General features: G+C 36.1%; 1 long non-coding RNA gene across 1 annotated transcript in view; it reads left to right on the top strand.

The window, feature by feature from the left end:
- The first annotated feature begins 7,888 nt into the window (after positions 1-7,888).
- The window catches only part of LOC136833530 (uncharacterized), a 101,572-nt gene continuing 95,714 nt past the window's right edge, over positions 7,889-13,746 (top strand). The window contains exons 1-2 of the long non-coding RNA XR_010851492.1: positions 7,889-8,907; positions 12,904-12,953. This is a non-coding gene — a long non-coding RNA (uncharacterized lncRNA). The remainder of the gene's footprint in view (positions 8,908-12,903; positions 12,954-13,746) is intronic.

Below are 13,746 nucleotides of genomic sequence, written 5' to 3'. Positions count from 1 at the left end.
TAGCTTTCGTAGGCCTATGCTTTCTTCTTAGTGCGTTTCTACTTGTCTTACTTTAATTTCTTTTTTTTCACTTCAGGCCCAGGATATAGACGGGCTTAAATTACCCATTTCCCGTGTTCATAGTACAAAACAAAGATAAATTTGATTGTGTCATAGCCAAAAGCATTCGGGGAAAAAAATGAGTTTAACTTCGTGTTCACAGCTAATACGAGGCACAACACCAGGGAGACGAGAGCAAGTGCGCATACTCGGCTCCCAACTCACGTTGGCCCCGAGTCATTTCTGAATCAAGTCTTTTCGAAATTAACTTAACCTAGCCCTACATAACCTAGCCTTAAATAGTAGCCAAAGTAATAGGGGCCGAAATGGCTTGCCCCAGTCCTTTCTGAATCCTCGTGAGTTAGGCCCATACCATATGCTGTTGACTTATTGCTACAAGTGCATTCACTTAACGGCAGGGCATTATTACATCTTATACAAATTACCTCTATTAAACGGTAGGCCTAATAGGGAGAATTATTTCCGATTTATTTACTCTTTTTATCTTTATTTCATACCAAAATCGTTCGTCTAGCGATGAAGTATCTCTTCAGTGAAGGATGATTTAAGTAGCTTTGGGAATTTTATAGTCACTGCTTCATATTTTACCGTGGGGGCGCGAATGTAATACGCAAGCTATGTCATCCTCTCTTTAATCTCCTTCTTCCACTTAAGACTTCTGAATGATACACTTTTTTTTTATACCAACTTGTCTTCATTCATTCTCGCCATATGGCCGAACCATCTCAAAATAATTTTCATCCATCTTTTAACCCATGAGTCCATGACGATATTTTTTATTGCGCAGTCGTATCACTACATTTCTCACTGTTTTAAGCTGTCTTACTTCATACAAATTACGAAGACAGCTCATTTCAACTGGTTCACAGTTTTTTTTTACTTATTCTTATTTATTCATTACCCACACTTTTCTCACATATAGGGATGAAGGCTCGAGATTCACTCAGTATTCTACCTGTTACTTCCCTACACAATTCTCCTCTTCCAAACATTTTCTAGAGCCACTGTTACGTTCACCCATCACTCAACATTTAATATATTAGTCACTTCCGCATGGTCATAATCTGCACTGACATTCATCCGTGGTTTTTGTTTGTCCTTTTGCCCTTTCTCTTACTGACATTTCCTTTCAATTTCATTAACAATCCTTTCAAAATTCTTTTGCTAGTGTCTGTAGTTTGTTATCACTATTTTCAAGCATATTCCATAAGCTCACTTTTACTTCTTTCAGATTTCATTAGTCCTTATTTTTGTAGCAGGCTTATTTTGGGCTTGAGCCAACTTTCTCCATCTATTTCGATTCCTTATCTTCTTCCCAGTCCCACCTCACCCATATCCCTCCTCACCATCCATTTGTCTGATCCATCTTTGACGCCCCACTCCTCCCCTCATCACTGGCATTTTCTTATTTTTCTTGGTAGGTTCCACCTCCTCTCTTCTTATTACATGGCCATAGTATCTTTGACGATTTTCTTCTCCTTATTTAATGATTTTTATATACCACACATTTATTATGTTTTTAAGTTAAGTATTTTTAGTTTAACAGACCACTGAGCTGATTAACAGCTCTCCTTATTTGGCCTTAACGATTAGACTTATTTTATTGTGACTAAGAACCAATTGATTACCTAGCAACGGGACCTTCAGCTTTTTGTGGAATCAAACCACATTATACTGAGAAATTAATTTCCATCACCAGAAATAAATTTTATTTATTCTTCATTGGCCGGCTGGAGAATCGAAGGCGGGCCTAGGAGGGTGCTAGCCGAATACGATATCTACCCATCCAATGAGGAACTTTCTTGTGTCCTGACTCTCCCTTCTTTCCAGTTGTGATATTCCAGCAATCCATCTCACCACCCTCATTTCGGTTCTTTCCAACAGTCCCTCCTCTTTCCTCTTAAGTGCCCAAGTTTCTGCCCCATATAACAGTGAGATTATTCCATAATCTCACTATCAACACATAACTTTGTATCGTATATGCAGACATAAACCACCCCAGCTGTGACATTCAAGTTGCAAAAGCTTTCCCGGTCACGTATAAGAATGCGTGTGTTTTCGAGCGCACTAGAGATAATGAAATGGTTATTAAAGACACGCTTGTTAAAAACGTTTCTACGTCGCAGCTGAAAATTTGATAATAAAGAAATAGTTTAGCCTGGTCGAGCCATAAATGTTATGTTGCTAATTACCTCCATTTTTCTTTGTGGAAATCATTGCAGAATAGTCTCTTATGCAAAAAAATTAATGGGCAATTTGTATAAAGAGCACTGAGGAAAACCTTTTTTTGTTTAAAAAGATAAATTATATGTTTAGGGTCATCAGCCCACGGTGATAAAATATCCAATTTAATCTTTAATTCCACTCTAGTTTAGACAGGAAATTCGTTTATGTGTGTGGTATTTATTTATTTAGAGCGAAATAACCTTGATATGAGTATGAAAATTATAATTTTCATGAGCTTGTGCTTTAAAGTCTGGAAGACATCCGTAAGGCTACAATAGTTAATCTCATTTTTTAACGTTTCTATAAATTGCTATAAGCAGCTTGAAATAAGAACAAGTAAAAAACGCAATAGTTGTCTGTACCGTCGCTACAGAGTATAATCAAGGCCACCGAAATTAGGTCTATCTTTCGGTGGTCCCGGTATAATGCTCTATGAGCCGCTGTCCATGAAACTTTAACCACGCCCCGGTGGTGGCCTATCCTATATCGTTGCCAGAAGCATGATTATGGGTAACTTTAACCATAAATAACATAAAAACTACTGAGGCTAGAGGGCTGCAGTTTGATATGCTTGACGGTTGGAGGGTGGATGATCAACATGCCAATTTACAACCCTCTAGCCTTAGTAGTTTTTAAGATCTGAGGGCGGACAGAAAAAGTGCGGACAAAAATATGCGCCAACACAATAAAGTACAGACCGACAGACAAAGCCGTCACAATAGTTTTCTTTTGCAGAAAGCTAAAAATGGCCCTTGATAAGAGTACGGTTCAAGTTAAAATGACTTTTACCAAGATATTCTGTCTCTCTCTCTCATCACACATTTTTGTCCACGTATCTGAATATTCATCACATGATTTCCTCTCCATAAAACACGGGAGAAGAATGATGCGAGGGATCCCCACCCCATGAATATATTTTGATCGACACTGGGCGCCCAGGAATCGTTCATTATCTCATGATTAGTTTTTCGTCGCCAGAATTATTTTCGCGTCGCCAAGTAACGCTCAACCCTTGTGCTTCAAGGGGGCTTTTGGAGTCTCCGGTTTAAAAGTCCGGGCAGAGTTAATTACTGTTAAAAGGGTCTCTGATTAATCCGTTCAACGAATTTAGTGATAGAGAAAATAACCGGTAATGTTTACCGGAACATGACACCCAGGCGACCAGGAGAGGTTTTCAACAGGATCTCTCCATGAAACAGGAGCTTCGTGTTATTATGGGGCATCAAAAAAGTAGATTGAAATGTCTGTGTAACACATAACACCTTTGTGAGTAAAAATTTAGTGTTTACGCCTGGAAATGTTTTAGTCACCGTAAAGAGACTCAAAAGAAGAATGCCATGATCACCTTCTGGTATTCGGTACTGCGTGTGAAAAGTACAAAAGACCAAACGACTATTAATTTTTCATCTTTTACAATAACTCCCACCAAAGCAAAAAAGAAACCTCTAAATACCTCGTCAGTAAGTACAGAACATAAATCTCCTGTCATAGCAGCCTAACTTCATCTAGCTCAGTGGTTCTTAACCTAGGGCACGAAACCTTAAACCTCGGGGTACGAGACATGATAGTCAGTACAATGGTACTGTATATCTACTGTATATTTATCATATGTTTGTACTGTGTTTATATTGGATGGGTACGAGAAAATTTTCTAAGATATCAAGGGGTACGGGCACTAAAAAAGGTTAAGAACCACTGATCTAGCTGGTAACGCATACTCACTTATCCGTCTCATTCTTAAAAAAAAGATTCTAAGACTGTCTGGTTGGAGTTGATGACCTTTGTTGTTGTGACGATGGTTTTAGGTATGAAATACACCTGTAGTTCCACTACGGGATTCGAACTTGCGTCATGAACCTTATTAGAACTTATCCTCAGGTACCATTCTACTATTAGTACTAACGGTACCCGAAATACTTATTGTAGTTAATCAATATTATTAAAACTCTACTGCCCAGAAAAAGCTTCTAATGCCTTTAATGTGCCATATTCCTCCTTTATCCTTAAAATCATTGATCATTCTCAGTCCATTCAGTGTTTGAGACCTTAGACCCCGTAGGGGGTAGTGCAGTCAGTGCACCTCATGAGGTGCACTGTAGGCATTACTAAAGGTTCTTTGCAGCATCACTTCGGCTCCCTTCTGCAACCCCTTTCATTCCTTTTAATGTACCTCCAATCATATCTTTCTTCCATATTGCAATCCACCCTCTCCTAACAATTATTTCATAGTGCAACTGCTAGGTTTTCCTCCTGTTACACCTTTCAGACCTACCCCTACTCTTATTTTCCTTTCAAGCGCTGGATGACCTCATAGGTCCCAATGCTTGGCCTTTGGCCTAAACTCTATATTCCATTCTGTTCCTTAAATACCTTGGAGTAATGCGTACGTTCTTTATAAAGTTTGCATAACATTGTATCCTTTTCTGCATCATCTTATTTTTACCACAGTCTTCTGTTTTCTTTCTCAGACTCTTCCACATGAGACTACACTTCAGATAGCTTCCTTTGCTTCTTAATCATTAATCAGGCTTGCATTTGTGCATAGGTATGCACACTTATGTACATGATTTTAAATAGAATTATACGCACTCACATATTCCGTTGCATTGTGGATGAGCTTCATATGCACAAAACTTCAACAACTTTAGACACTTCAACCAGCACCAGTTGGCATAAAGCCGGTACTCACGCTACGCCATACACCCTTCCTCTTGCACTCATCTCATGCTTTTTGGATATTATCTGCTCTCTCTACCAACCTATTGTCCTCCATGCTTTCTATATGACCACACCATCTCAGAACACTCGTTCCTTTCTTTCACCTTCACTTTACCTCTATTCTGTATCTCCACATTTCTCTCACTTTATGCGCTCCTTAAGCAACATATGCTACGCAAACAATTATCACAATTCACTGCACACACACTCTCTCTTTATCATCTATACACTCACACACACACACATACATACATTACATATATATATATATATATATATATATATATATATATATATATATATATATATATATATATATATATATAGAAGAGAGAGAGAGAGAGAGAGAGAGAGAGAGAGAGAGAGAGAGACTTAAACAAATTTGAAATATGCATCAGACATCATTTGCAGCAGCTAATGATAAGATGGCACAAGGTCGCCCTCGCCATTTTTTTGTATTTGATGTTCATAACAACCATATCAGTTTTAATTACCGAGTTTAGTGCAGTCATTAACGTTGTAATTTTAACAACCCCTCGCCCTAATTATCTAATAAGAGTGTCCAATAAAAGATTGGTTAATTAGGAATTTGCGCTTACATGTTTTCATGAGAGAGAGAGAGAGAGAGAGAGAGAGAGAGAGAGAGAGAGATTCAGATGGTGTCGTCTGCAGATGCTTCGTCCTACCGTTATCTCGGGGAGGTTTAACGAACTTTGTCTCCGACAACTTATGATCAAAGTCCAACCGGTCTCCAAGACCGGACAGAATTTATTTTATAGTTTTCCCCCTTTCTTTCCTCTCTTTCTTTTATCCTCTCTTTTTATTCCGTTGTGGTGGAAAGCTACCGCCTTCGTAAATTCTTATCGTGGGGAAAAGTTCAAGACCTTATTGTACTGAAGGATATACATAGGAAGAACAAGTTTTTTTTTTTTTTTTTTTGCTGTGCAATTTATTCGTGATTTGACAAAGAAATGCTCCGTTATGTGAAGGGGTTAATATTTTAAGTCACTTGAATAGTAATATGGTACAGCAAGTGAAAAGAAGGTATAGGAAGGAACAGTCATGAATATAGGTCTAGCGAATGATTCCCAGCATATCATTGCACTACATAATCGCTGGGAATCCCTAAGATTCACACGCACACACACACGAACACAAACACACACACACACACACACACACACACACACACACACACATATATATATATATATATATATATATATATATATATATATATATATATATATATAGTTCCAATTACTTTTATGACATGTGTGACTCAATTGGCTATATACTGCGCCCTTATTTGAAAGATCGGGGTTCGGTTCAATGTGCCAGAAATATATATATATATATATATATATATATATATATATATATATATATATATATATATATAAAATTATCAAGTATAAAAAATATTATTGCTTTATCGAAGATTATAACCGATTCATCAAAGTCTGTCGACTCTGATTACGTTCCGCTTGGCAAGGCAGATCCCGCCTCTATCTCTGATCTGATATACCGGGTTCTGTATGACATGCCATTAAACTACTTGCATTATATGCCCGTCCATGTTAACAATTTCACTGTCATTTCACAGTTCTAGGTCGGCTGGCTAGTGGTTGTTGTTGAGTTGGCCTTATGCCAGCACGAGCTTCATTTCTTTTAAAGTATATATCTAGTACAATTGTATCAACACTCTTTTGCCCTTCACTGAAAGGAGAAGCCTTTACGAGAGCAGTTGCATATACCTTTATCACGTCATAAGCAAGTATAGCCTAGTTGTTCATGTATTCCGTTATGGAAAGTGTTTAAGCTATTTTATCGCATAAAAAGGATTCTATGTTGTCAATATTCTCACTTATTTTCATGTTCATATTTATAACGCCCTCGTTTATCAAGTCCCGTTAGTTTGTTAGCCCACATGACTTTCGATTTATGATTTGTAGTGCAGTTTTCTTTAATTCGACTTATTGTTCAATTCATATTTCTTTATTTGATTTAATTTTGATTTAGCAAATTATGCTATCATATACACTATAATTTTTGCCATTACCTCTGTTTGAAGTATCTCGAAACTAAAATGATTTTTTTCTCAGTAATAATAAACCTAGGATATGCTTGAAATACCCGATAAATTTCGATTTTGGAAAATGCTTTTAAGCTCCTCATTATAGATGCAAACTTTATTAAAGTGTATCGTTATCATATTATCTACACGTTTGAAAGCATTGCAGAATTTGACATGAACCACCAATTTTTAGTCCTTAGTATAATCATTCAGACGGACAGAAAAGCCCTATGTTGTCACCTGATAGTTTACTAGCCTATAGTACTATACTACTTGATTAACCTTGTTACTGCGTGTTTCAGATCGAGGTGAAGTTTCTTTATAGCCAATGTTTACATCAACCCTAGCAGTTTTCGACAGTTAACCTCTACCAAAATTATAAGTAGAAAATTAACCACGCTGATAAGCGTTCGCTTAAGTAAGTTTGATCACAGAATCGGATGAATAGCACCGTCCAAATTACAGTATTCAGTTTGAAAACATGGTAACCGCAGAACTTTCTGTGAGTGAGGTTTAAAGGTAGCCTACATCTGACCACTGTATACTGGGTAACCGTTAAATTATCTAATAAAGTATTTCATATCATTCTACCCCTTAAGTCATGTTATACAGTTAACATTAATAGTTTATGTGCCGGTTGAAATTTTAATATCTGACAGCTCTCTTAATGCGAAAGACGTTTCCAAACATATATTTAACGAGACGATTATACCCAGCTGGTGTCAGCCATGGGAGCATAGGCGGGAGTCTTTGCTCTCAGCCAATCAGCGAGCAGAACGCCACCGGCTAAATTTAAAGCACATCTTCAGTTTCAGTTCACGTAGCTGTCGGCAAGGTCGTTGGATTTCTTGAGACGGTTGTGATTCATTGTTTATCAGTGCATAGTAATCATTAAGATGATGTTTCCTCGCGATAGTGAGTGTTATTAGAGGTGGAAAGTAAATGCTGAGTGTGAAGTGAGGCAAGCTAATTATTTCTTGTGACAGGTCACCCAACCAAAGCTAGAGAAAAGAGGGCTAGATCATGTTTCCAGTGTTGATCTCCTCCTGCTGATGAGATGAAAGTATAAAGGACCGTGAATGGTCGAGTTGTAATGTTAGTGGTGATTATGAAGACATTTTCAAGTTGTAGAGCAATTTTATCAGCAATTTCCGATGCAAGGTAGCAACCAGTGAATCTTAGTTGTAGGCCTAGCGTTGAGCCAGACTATTAAAAAAAAAAAACTAGGCTAGCTAGCTTCCAGTGCTAATGTCGATGGTAATGGTATGATGATGTCGTAGAGGCGTTTAAGACTAGTAAAGAAGAAAGTGTCTCGATAATGATGGTGATTTGATGATGATAATGATATAAAGAAGCAACAAAGGTTTGAGCAATGTCTATTCCATATCAAATGTAGATCTAGGTCTAGTTATGAATCTTCACATCTACGCGTAGGTACACCGGCCTTAATTAATACAATGGCAGTGATGTACTAGTAATAATAGGTTATCCTAACAGGCTAGTGGGTGAGCCGTCTAATCATAGCTATTGCTTCCCTCGTTAATATGATTCGAGGTGACTGGATGATTGATCATCTCATTGACATAAGCAACAAGCCAGAAGAAACGGGAAGTAACGGATGAATTCAATTCACATTTCTGTGGGAATACAAAATGAAAAATAGTAACTGTCATCAGAGACTGCACCAACGTTTCTGCAATAACATAGGAAGCGAAGCAATATCACAGACGGTTGGAGTTATTAAATATAAGGCCTAATTGCCACTATTGCCTGCTTGCGATATTATTGTTATCGTCAGTGATTATTTTAAGAAACAGATGGCTTTGGTAAGTATGAGTTATAAAAATAATTGTTGTTGAAAAGACAGGTTGATGTAAAAATTAGAAGGTAAATATGCCAGATTTGTTTACTTTAAAAAATACTTTTCCCAACAATTATATTTTTGCAGAATTAAATCGTCAAATCGTTACCTGTTATTGATCAGAACAGCTGCTGAGAAAATCACTACAGCATTTTCTTTCATCATTAACCCACTGATGTGAATTTTAAGTTTATTCAGTAAATAAAAACTTCAATGTTTACTCGTGTGAAAATAACTTTTTCATCATTAACCCACTGATGTGAATTTTAAGTTTATTCATAATTCACTCCATTGACCTGTCACAAACTTTAAACCTTTGATAGTTCTTTAACGATGTTTGATCAATTACCAACTAAACATGTTTCTAATTTCTGTTTAGGGAAAATGTGTGCAGTTGAAGTGTTACAATTTTGCATAAGGCAAACGTCGTTTTCAAACGAAGCAAACAAGTCTCAATTGCATAATGTTGCGGAACCGTATAGTTGAATGTCAGTTATTAATTCAGCATTATCGTCGGTAACTATATACTCGACGAAAATTTAATATATAATATAAAGGGGAGTTGGAGTCCGGAATACAATTAGCGTGTTGCACACCACATATACTTGTGTAATTTGATGTTGCGTAAATCGCACATATTCCTCAAACGAGCCCAGTAAAATAACCAGTAGGAAACATAAAGACATTTATACCTATCACGGTTTGAGGAAGGACTTTCCTGATATGAGAAACGTGCGTTTTCTTGCGTTTGGAGTTAGTTGTAAGTTAGGTCAGTAGTAAACACAATAACAGCTTTTTCAGACCTGGTAACAGATACCAAACGCTATTCACTCGAGTACACACACACACACACACACACACACACACACACACACACACACACATAGCCGCGTGGTTTAAGGCGTCCACTGTTCTTGTCCTTCGCTGGTTCGAGCCCACGGGACGACGAACTTCTTATCAACTAAAAATTCCCCCTCGTTAACATATATGAAAATATGTTATTTCCGAGGTAGAGCAATTGGATATTAAAGGACGTTTGTAGCTTACTGATTGTATATGATATGAATCACGGTGATGTGATAAAGTCACATATATACACACACATATTTTATATTATATATATATATATATATATATATATATATATATATATATATATATATATATATATATATACATGTAAAACGACACTGAACTTGATCATCGAAATATTACTAACACAAGGCTACATGTCCTTTACTCATTATTTATGTAAGCTAATCTGATTTGGGTTACAACTTGATTTAATTAGTTTTTCGCTGGAGCACATTCATGACTGCACGTCATTTAAAAACCGGTTTATATTAAAGCTCAGTCCTCATAAACCAACTTTTTGAAAAGTTCTGAGGTAGTTTCTCGATGAGTGTATGTTCAAAATAGTCTTTTCATTCGTGTATGAGGAAGTGCAATACTTACGTAATAATCAGTGAAAATAATAAGGTTTTGTCTTACGCTACGGTATTTGGTGAGTTTCATATCACCGTACCTCACGTGTGTGTGTGTGTGCGTGTGTGTGTGTCTGTGTAACCTATACTCCCTAGGTGCCAGCTTTTCCTTTATCAGCAAGTCTTACGATAGAGTTGCTAAGACCTGCCATTCTCCTTGCAATTTTCATAACAGTCGAGAAGCTACATTTTCATTCATATAACAGGTCAGTACATTTACACAATTTCATGGTACCGTGAATTAGGCGAAAACCACATTTGTTGAGGAAAAGGTAAGCAGATGAAAGTCATCACTTTACAGACACCGTGAATTCCTTAAGAATATGAGAGAGAGAGAGAGAGAGAGAGAGAGAGAGAGAGAGAGAGAGAGAGAGAGAGAGAGAGAGAGAAACTTACGTCTGGACAACTAAAATGCATGCTGGAGTAAAACAGCAGCCTTATAACTTTGTTTGGCAGAAAATTTTAATGTAGGCCATGCGCAAACAGAGTGACATGGACGCTACACAGCCTGTTCTGCAGAATTGAGTGGTCAGTACTTGGATTGGTGACCAGCGAGGAAAGCCATATAGCCTGTCAGTATGTCTCAAATATCATCCTCTGGGATCTGGGGTATGGTGATATGAAACTCACCAAATAAATACCGTAGTGTAAGACAAAACCTTGTTATTTTTCCAGATTATTATGTAAGTAATGCATTTCCTCATACACGAATGAAAAGACTATTTAGAACATATACTGATCGAGAAACTATCTCAGAACCTTTCAAAACGTTGGTTTATGACAGTGGTTCCCAACCTTTTTAGCAGGTGACCCCAGTCACGCTCCTCCAGCCACAACTGCGACCCCACTGGGGACAACAGCATTAAACATACATTATTAAAATTTTCTGTATATAAATATTATACATTAGTAGATTTATGAAGCCAGCAAAGTTGCTTATAAATACTTTGAGACAGCATTGGTGGTCAGGACAGTTGCATTAAAATTATAATACCCAAGAAAAAATTTTGATGCATAATCAGCAGTAATATACTCTATAACTATGGCAACATAGAAATACAACATATGCTGAAAACATCTTATTGTATGAAATTCATATATTTTGATGTTGTGAGACTTGTGAGTGCTTGGCGACCCCAGAAAAAATGCTTGGCAACCCCATTGGGGGTCGCGACCCCAGTGTTGGGAAACGGTGCTTCATGGTTAATGAGCTTTAATAAAAACCGGTTTTTAAATGACGTGCAGTCATGAATGTGCTCTAGCGAAAAACTGCTTAAATCAAGTTGTAACCCAAATCAGATTACCTTATATAAATAATGAGTAAAGGACATGTAACCTGGTCTTAGTAATATTTCGATGATCAAGTTCAGCGTCGTTTATAGTTTTCGTTCTAATTTGTTATATTGTGCGTTGCTAATTTCCAGGTCGACTTTATTTCTGTTTATGAAAAAATGTTTTCGTCATCAAATTTTCCTACTTTAAATCAGTTTGCTGATAATGCTGATTATTATTTGTTTTATTTTTATTATATTTGTGGTTTAGAAAGTTTAATTTTACAGGAGAATAATAAGCAAACAAATTAAATTGCAAACAAGACATTTTTAAAGTTTGTTCCGAATACCAAAAGTTTGCGTCAACAGTACAGGTCACTGAAGCCTATGAAACGTGTCAACTGTTACTGGAAAATAGAGTTTATCAGTTTAAATTGATAATGAAAGGTTCATTATGGCTGAATATTTGGCTGGATGGAGTTTCCGGTTATGTCGATTAATTCATAATTTGTGTATAAAAGAGAAATAATTGGTGGAATAATGATTCGCTCTGTTGACCTTTGTTAAATTGTTTCATGTTTGTTATGGAAAATGAGAGTAGGATGACATCGTAAGATTAGGCCAGTCTCTGTCAACACACACTATACAATTTATCCGTGACCCGTAACAAATCTTTGTTAAAACACATACATGAATTGTAGTGAAAAAACACTCGCTATATAATGAAAAGCTTTAAGATTCAAGTGAATTCCTTGTTAATCAGCAAGCCTCGTAGGCTGCTATAAGAGAAAGTTCATCAGACAGGGTTTGGTATACACTGCATAGACGAGTGAAAAATCTTTCATGACCTTTCATAGGCTTTGAAACTGTTTGGCGTTGTATTAACGAAGAAAGGATTATTATAAGTTATCTAGTATCGTAGATGCGTTCTATAATTTTTCTTTCTGCGTTCAGCAATCATATACTATCTTCGACTGTATCTCTAGGTACCAAAAAGAAATGAGGTAAAACGAAGTTTTTTGAGAATATTGAAGGTGAACGATAATAATTTTCCAATTTCCTTACCGCATGATATTGCAACTATATTTTTCTTATGTCTGTGGCGTTTATTATATTCTCAAGTTTAAACATTTTACGGTTTTATAACGTTTTTCTTGTAGACCATTTCTGAGAATTCTTTTAATGCTTATGCTTATTATTCCTCAGGTGCCTTCCAACGTTTTGGGTGAAGGACGTTTGGATCTATGGAGTTGAAGGTAAGCTGCCACTACCTACGGTATTAAATAATTTACATTTACCCAAATATATTCACATACTGATATATATATATATATATATATATATATATATATATATATATATATATACAGTATATATATATATATACATACATATACATATACATACATACATACATACATACATACATACGTGTGTATGTATGTATATATATGCATGTATATGTATTTACATAATGTATGTATATATGTATATGCTGTGCCGTCACAACGATCACGTGAGTGAATGTACTGCAAGGGCCAGAAGGAAATAATAAAAAGCGTAAGTGCCTACCGCGCTCGTTTATTTAACATACACTTCTTCAGGGTAGGCCTACTGTACTTTGATGAAGTGTATATTGAATATGCAAAAGCGCTAGGTACATATGCCTCTTATTTTTTCCATTGGGTCTTGCCAGTGTGTGTATTCATATATATATATATATATATATATATATATATATATATATATATATATATATATATATATATATATATATTTATATATACATACAATATATAACATACAATATATAACACACACATATATATATATATAATATATATATATATATATATATATATATATATATATATATATATATATATATATACATGTATTTAGACTTTCTGTACTTGTCGTTTTAGCATACGCAGAATCACACAAGTTTAAGTGTATGTTCTTTGGTGTGCATGTAGGAAAATTCATACCTTTTCCTTTGCCATTCCTGGTTATGGATTTTACCCGCTAAAAGGGAAAACAAATGGACAA

Source organism: Macrobrachium rosenbergii, chromosome 51 (assembly GCF_040412425.1).
Source record: "Macrobrachium rosenbergii isolate ZJJX-2024 chromosome 51, ASM4041242v1, whole genome shotgun sequence".
NCBI classification, from domain to species: domain Eukaryota; kingdom Metazoa; phylum Arthropoda; class Malacostraca; order Decapoda; family Palaemonidae; genus Macrobrachium; species Macrobrachium rosenbergii.
Note: the sequence above shows the minus strand (reverse complement) of the source record. Positions and strands in the feature narration are given on the sequence as shown.